Source organism: Aplysia californica, unplaced genomic scaffold, assembly GCF_000002075.1.
Source record: "Aplysia californica isolate F4 #8 unplaced genomic scaffold, AplCal3.0 scaffold00185, whole genome shotgun sequence".
NCBI classification, from domain to species: domain Eukaryota; kingdom Metazoa; phylum Mollusca; class Gastropoda; order Aplysiida; family Aplysiidae; genus Aplysia; species Aplysia californica.
In genome coordinates, this window is record NW_004797455.1 from 587,208 (window position 1) to 595,881 (window position 8,674).

Genomic DNA, 8,674 nt, shown 5'->3' on the forward strand with positions numbered 1-8,674 from the left:
TTATTATTATTGTGAGGATTGTTCCGAAAGTAAGGTGAACGAGCCCACTGGGAGGATATGGGAAAAACCTCCTTACCATATGACATTTGAATTCATTCTTTGATTATGTTTACTGCATAGTAACGCCTTTTCTCAATCATCCCGATCTCTTCTGTCGCTTCTCTCGGTTTGTAGACCATTTCACAGTAACAAGCAGCTCTGATTGATAGTTTGCCCTCGGGGTAGAAAGTCTACTAGCAGAACGCATTTTGTTTCTCAGAACACCGCGATGGTTAGGTTACCGCACCCGTAATCGTGAGAATGCGGGTTCGGGGGGTTCGAGCCTCAGCTCGGTCCGATGTTGTGTCCTGGGGAAAGCACTTTGCCTGACTGAATGTCCTATTTAGCTCAGTCCTTTCGGATATATACCTTTAACTCAGAGGTTCCGCCTCTTGAATAACGAACAGTGTTGATAGGGTCGTCAAATCTATACAGTTTCACCGTTTTTGATTCAGGACACCCATGACATTAATTTTGGTACTGCAGGCTGCTCTTTAAGTTTTTTGACTGTAGGTGATGATGGATGTTTCTATATCATTGAGTCTGTCTTCGTTCCTGGTGTCCTTTGATGAACTCATGGCTCATTGCCCGTGATTATTCATTTAAGAAAGTTTCTTTTAACTCCACCTCTTCTTCTTATCAAATATATTATATGGTCCTTCTTTCTCCTCCTAATTTTTTTTTGTATGTTACTCTCTCGTAACACCTCTAATCTTCAGCACTTATATGACTCATTTTTTGTTGCAAATGCCGTAAAACGTTTACTTCACCATTCCAGAGGTGTCTGAGATACCTGCAAGCGCGTCACTTTGTGCTCTTTTGCCAACTGTACAGGCACACATCGAGCCTATACTTTGCGATATCCCAGCTAGGCAATCATATTGTGAACTACAGTTCTGATACTTAGCTCTAATGGCAAGGCAATATCACGCACTCTGGTATGCAAACCTCGAGGAGGAGCGCACTAATCAGCATCTTGCTGTTGTTGCGTTGAAGTTTGTGGCCGTCCTATAGGCGGTTCGTTCTACAAGTTTCCACGACCTTCTAGGAACAAATTGCAGCAGTGATATATATACATGATGTACCTGCCTTTAACTCATCACATGATTACCTTATACAGCAATTAATTTGAAGTGGATTTTAGATGGATTGTTCTCTTTTGCGCTCAATACCCGAACAACTGCTCGGATTTCAATCATTGGCCATTTCTTAATGGTAGCCGCCACTTCTGCAGTGCTGTCACAACAAAATACGTTATTTATGGTGTCGTTAATGAGTATTGATCAGTCTCTGAGCAGTGCGCTTCTGTACCTTACTTTCTGAACACTCCTCATATCATCATCATCATCATCATCATCATCATCATCATCATCATCATCATCATCATCATCATCATCATCATCTTCACCATTATCATTATTATTGTCATTATTATTATTATTATTATTATTATTATTATTATTATTATTATTATTATTATTATTATTATTATTATTATTATGACAATATCAATATCTTATCACTATCATCATGTTTATCATAGACAATTATCCTCTTCATTATCAGCATCCTTATCCATATACATTGTAATTATAATCGTTGGAATGCTGTTCTCTCTCATACTCAAGATGTATAGCATTCTGAAAGAAGGAACAGTAGTGTGGAGACTATACCTCCTGTCTGTTGCCTGAGTAATTCCTGCATGAGTTTCTTCCTTGTTGTCAGTCATCCCTTCTCCTCTATCAAGGGCGTCAGCAGCACTGCTGTAATCACTACCAGCCCCCAAAGAACGGTGGAGGTACCATTTTTTGCGTGCGTGTGTGTGTGTGTGTTTGTGTGTGTGTGTGTGTGTGTGTGTGTGTGTGTGTGTGTGTGTGTGTGTGTGTGTGCGGTTGTTGTTGTTGTTATGCTATGAAATGTGACTGTAACCGTTGTTTTATATCTGGAGTATAATGCACATTTGATAAACATAAATAATTACTATTAATGATGTCTGCGTTGCAATGAACTTTTCAATGGAAATTCTAAGAATTTCCTTTTAAGCATTAACGTTTTTTACAATGTGCATTTTGGGTAAGAGAAGAGCAGCATTTGACATAATTAATTTATTCTCCTGTGAAACACTTTGTGGATGTTTTCTTCGATGAAGATTTTAACCATTCGTCTTTTCTTCTTTCTTCATTTATCGGTCAGAGAGGTGTGTAGGTGTGATAGATTTTTCATTTTGAGTCGTGTGTGCGATAATTATACAGATACCCTTCAATGAATAGAGAATTTCAGTAGCTTCGAAGTGTATTTAAATGATAATGCAGGAGGCGATGACAACTAATGTTCTTGATAAAGGAAATCGCTATGGAAAAGTTTTCGACAAAAGTTGACTCCTTATTAAGTTAGAAGCTGCCAAACTTGTGTAGACAAAAATTACAAATGTTCAGTTCACTGCATCGTTGACATACACAACATCATTACGTCCAAAGTAAAAAACGAATAATGTTCATTTACCTTTTGATTGTTCCCTTTCCCAGAAGATGGTACATGTAAACATTTAAATGATAAAAAGAGCCCTACGAATAATAGACTTACAGTAAAAACGTTGTCCAAAAATGCGTGCTCCTGGTTGGCTGAAAGCACTTGCTAAAAGCAACGAAATGTTGGAAGAACGAGTCAATTTTTGTTTGTTGTGTTGACTCATCTGTTTCCCTCAACCACAAACAGTGCCCTCACCCCCTCCCCCCCCCCCCCCCCCACACACACACACACTCTTTTTTCCAATTCCCCCGTTTATCCACTCTCCGTACTCAGTTCTAGACCCGACCAGTTTTTGGTTTGCACGAAGTGGGCTATTCAACTAACGTATGATGAATCATTCATACCTATTCTCGCGTGTGCTGTAGGACTGCTCAGTTCTGTTATACCTTTCTGGAGAATTTCACAAAGAAGTTTACATCATTCATGTCTATAGCTTCCCTGCAGAGCAATTTCAGCTTGTTTGACTGAGGGGAGGTAATTTTATGTATGCGATTCAAGCACTGGTCATTCAGCACAGGCAGCTCGGCTGATGCATGATGCGTCGCTTGCAACTTAAGAGGTGAAGGATAACCCTTTCCCTTTAAAAAAAAAGATTAGTCTCTTGCGATAAAGACGACACCAGAGATGGGTTAGGTCTTTTGTATATGTCTTAATATCGAGTCGTAAACACTATTAGTAATCTATCAAGCGTGTAGGGGTCTTTGAGTTTGGGTTTTGCCTACAATATTCGAGAATGAAAGTGAAGCATGCGTGAACAGTAACATGTACATGTATATAGGATAATGACGTTAATGAAATATGTGCATTCATGTTGTCATCGACAAACATCCTTATCTTCCTCTTGATAACCCCATTGCATTTTTTGCACTCTAAAAATGTTTGTTGTATTCACACATTCGGTTTGACACAATGAGAACGAATTGTCACCAAACGTCATCATTAAAACTTTTTCGAGCGTGCTCTGTTTTGATGGATTTTGACTACAAAAAAAACAACTTTATCACAATTTCCTGTAGTTCCCACACTTTATTTCCGACCACTTTATCCTTCCACACTTTCTTTTGACTTCTATATATGCACAATCCAGCGGACTCATTAAAATGGCTTTGCTAATAATGTTTTTACTACTATACTATTACAATCTTTACTGTTTTCTAAGTTCCTCACTTCTTTGAAATGATAGTGTGTCAAATACATTAAAATGTCTTCATGAAACAGTTTCGTGGTGTATATCAATTCAAAATTCGAGTCCTTGTTACTTTTATTTATCTATTTTACACTTGTAATAATATAATTTCTCCTTGGCGTTTCAAGATCCAGAAATACAGAAATCTTGCTATTACAGGAGTACACATGAGTCTCTAGTGCGTGTAAGGTGTGTTTTATATGTCTAACTATTCTCTCTTTAGTTATCAGTAGAGGAAGGATCGCAATGTTTGTTAACATGGTTATGTATTATAGAATATAATGAACCATGTTTTGTTTTCTGTTGTTGGTCTTTTAGATCTTGTTTTGGTTTGAAAACAAGTCAAAAACTTTAGAATTTGACTCAGTTATCTTTTGTGTGAATATCAACTCCGTCATCACGTGAAAAAATGTCGTCTCACAGAAAATAGTTTCTTTAACACCCCCCCCCCCTAAGGCTACACAGAACCTGCACAAGTGTTTTGATGTGTGTTTCCTTTGGAAATATGTACCTACCTGCCATAACTGTATCCCTGCAAAGACAATGTCTGTGGGACAAAAATGGCTTCTGCTACACACATTGAAAACATCTTCCATATCATATAGCACAGGCACCGAAACAGGGGCTTAGGAGGACTATAATAATAATAATAGTAATAATAATAATAATAATAATAATAATAATAATAATAATAATAATAGTAATAATAATAATAATGATAATAATAATAATAATAATAGTAATAATAATAATAATGATAATAATAATAATAATAATAATAATAATAATAATAAATAATAATAATAATAATAATAATAATAAATTACACTTTTATTTGTCCCAGAAGGGCACTTTTTTTTACAATGGCAAACATACATATATAAATACATAATGATAAATACGTACATACATAAATACATACATGCATAAATACATACATAAATACTCACTATTACACAAATACAGAACAGTTTACATACAATGCCACTGTCGGTCGCCACTGTGCAGCGCCCTGTAATTTGAGCTAGGGTTGTCGTGTCTTGCTCAAGGACACACTCCAGTGACCACCCAACTGATCCCCGTGTCACCGACACTTGCTTGACATTGCTTGAGTCAAAACTCACTACTCACTTAGCCACTGGAGCCCCCATGAGGTAATTGGGAGTGAAAACCATACGTACCATCAAAATACTGAGAAGCAAATCATACAAAACAGGCCAAATATATGTAGAACTACAAAATCTCATCTGAACATTACTAAAAATAAATGTGTGCCCACCAAAAACATGCAAGCACACAGAGCGTGGCTCTAATAAGCATCGTGAAATTGTCAAATTTGTCACTGATAAAAGCTGATAGAGCATCACGTTTGGAGACAAAAATAATTTAAATTGATTCCTTTTTTCAATGTTGTTAACAGATTAGTGGAGATAAGTTTCACATTTTTCTTACTGTTGTGTACTACAAAGAGTTCACGTGAGGCTGGCTGAAGTGCCTGCTGAACTCATTGCTATTTCATTGAATGTTATTTGACACCTGTTCCCAATATTGTCTGAGTACCCCCCCCCCCCCTTGACAAATGTGACGTCATCGTGCTACTCTGTGATTGCCAGTATGTAAAGATTAGGAAATTGGTATGTATTTATTATGATTTGTTTGTCAGTCTATTTGCCTTGATTTGAATATTTTTAATTATTGAAATTTGTAAATACCGTTGGCGTAGTGTACATCTGTTGGTGTTGTTAATATTATGATGTTATGGTGTCTTTTTTTTATTTCTCCTGTCGGCATTGTCTGTCCCTGTTGATGCAACAATTCGGCTAAGCCGCTTCTATTAAAAGGCTTCAGTTTTTCATGTAAACTGGGAATGATCACAACACACTGTGGTGAGTTTTTATGTTTTGTTGCTTTCTTTAACATCTATTTTATAGAACTGTTTCAATGATTCTTTCCGGCACTGCATAAAAAAATATTGAAGGCTTTGTCATGGATACCATTGACGCTGGTCATAATGATTTCAATGTGTTATGTTGGGGTTTCCTTTTATTTGTTTGTGTTTAATATTGAGATCGCTATGCTTCTATTGAATTATACCACAGATGTTGCCCGACTGTTTCCATTAATTTAACAAAGGGACAAACGTCAAAAGATTGTGTAGGCACCCACAAAACCTTATTCTGTAAGCGCTGGTATACAAAAGGTTGGCTTGCATCGTTTTCTGGTATACCTGTTTTTCAGTACTTTTGTAGACTTTCAGGATCAAGGACCACCTGAAATGCAAGCCAATGTAAAGCCGTGCCTGTACTGAAATTTATGTCAAATAGTGATATCCTTTTAAAATATCAGGGGTTTTGGGTTCGTTTGTTTGTTTGTTTTAAAAAAATGAAATTTTTACACAAAAACTACCACAAGAGGTCAAGACATCTATTCCAACAGGTTTCAAAAAGTATATATTTACATATATATATATAGGTATACAATGATAAAGTAGGGTACAAGAATCGTTATCGCAGAAATCAAAACCCGTAGCGCACAAAGTTTTGTTTGGTGGGTTTTTTAAAGTAAAAATAAATAAAATGATAAATTACTTTTATTGATCCCAGAAGGGCAATTTGGTTTACAATGGCAAACATGCATAACACAAGCAAATATAAATACATAATTATAAATACATACATACATAAATAACATACATACGTAAATGCATGCACGAATACATACATGAATACATAATACTACACCAATACAGAACAATTTACAGTTACAGCCAGGCCATTGCCGAAATTCAAGGGAAGTAAGCCAGAGTGAAAGGAAAGAATCTCGTAGTTTCTTCAGTATGTTGGGTTGGGGTTGTTTTTTTGCTTTTATACGGTGACTGTCTAAGGGGTCTAGATCTACAAAAGAGAAACAGGTCTATACACCCGTGCATGTGAGAGAGTGCGCGTGTACTTGTGTGGGCGGTATGAAAATGTCTATGGGTGCGTGCATATGTACTTCAACATGTGTCTTTTTGTTCGTGAGTATATAGATCAGTGTGGGTGTATGGGTGTGTATGTGAGTTCCCGTCAAACACGCTGAACCGCTCTGCGTATTGTCACACTCTGTTCTTATTTCCTCTCTTCATATCTGCATTCTGTCTTCTCTCAAGTCCCTGGCTTTGGTTTAAATTCAAGATTCCTTTCTTCCTCCATCTCTTAGTCCCTAGATCCCACCCAGCGTTCGTCTCTCCACGTATTATCAGTCACCTAGCAATGCCACTCTTATTGAAAATGTTGGGTTCTAAGCCTCTCTTTATTTTTAAGAAATCGTAAGCGCACTGCCGCGTGTGTGCAAATAAACGCATTCGTTCAACCGTACACGAGTTACATACAAGCGTGCACACTGTTGTGCACATGAGGGATGAAATTCAAACAGGAAAAACAACACAAAGACCAAGTATAACATTATTTGGCTCTGAGATCAAAATCTCGTTCCACTGAAGACTGAAACACAAAGCTGGTTCTAATAGTTCACTCGTCAATGTCTGACGATGACCAGTGTATATGCAGAGGAGCATTATTTCTTAATTAAGCAAAATAAAACAGTTAAAGGTTAAGATTACTTGCGGCCTCTGCTGTGGTCAATGAGACCACCTCTGGCAGAGAAAAGTTTGCCACGCTTTTGAGCATTCAAAGATTCCACCTCCACATGTGGACATGCACAGCTTGCGGTTTTCTCACGCACAATATGCATATATGTAAGTAGCTTTACCTTCGAGAAAAAAAAAGGTTTTTTATTCGCTGCTTAGTCTGCACTACCTTATTAGTCCTTCCTCAAAATTAGGCTCTTCGTAAATACTTAATGGTTGAGGTTATCATTCTTCCTGATTAGCCTACAACAACAAGAAAATAACAGACATTTCACGGATAGCTTGTAAATTTGCACATATGTGTAGAATCTATTGGTTTTTCAATCAATGCACACTCTGATTTCGTTTCATGGATAAATAAATGGTGTACATTAGTGAATTCTAGTCATGTTGACCCGTTCATCATAGTATCTTTTTGTTGTTTTCAAATTATGTAATCCAGCTTGTTTTATCAGTCTTATTTTAAACGTAAGCATGATTTATGTTGTGCTAGATCTGTTAAAACGTAATTTACTTTTGCCATGTTTACTTCACCCATTGTGTCGTTTTGGCGTTTACACTGTTGTTATTGTCACTATCACGGTGTGTCGTTTGTTCCCTCTTGTACTTTGCATGTTTGTTTGGGATTCTTTTTTTCATATTTAACTGAAGTTTTTGCCTATCTCACCTGAATTTTGTTTCCTTGGAATTTTCGTTCCTGATACGCTTCACCAGAATTCCCTAACTCCATGAATCAATTGGTTGTACATTTTATACTGAAATCCGTTGGTCAGTAACCAACAGTTTGTGATACTATGGACTCGAACGAAATATATATATAAATATATGTGAACTTACACTGCCTTTGTTTTTATTTCTTTCAGTCTGTTGTGAATATTGTGTGATCGATATTGTGCCGTCCCAGTATAACGGTCCGTTGTTGCTGTTTGTTTTGTTTGTTTAAATGTTGTTTGTTTGTTTGTTTTGATTTAGCTAGACGAGCCTCTGCATCCAGCCATAAGAAGCTGAAATGGGGTTATGGGGAGGGGGGTATTATATTGTTCAATATTTCAGATTCTAAATCTTTCATGTCGCTTTAGTTGTTACAGCAAGCCAGCTGTTATGCTGAAAATGTTTTACCACAGCGCAGACAACTTCCTCAGTATTTGTGTACCGTAACCTCTATAGCCTGTCCTTGCTTTCGTTGACATTCCAAGTCTTTCAAGACACAGTGCAGTTGTATTTTTTTTCGTTTTTGTTTGGCGGGGGGTAGGGTGTTTATGGGATGTTCTTTTCTTTGTTGGAACGGTCAG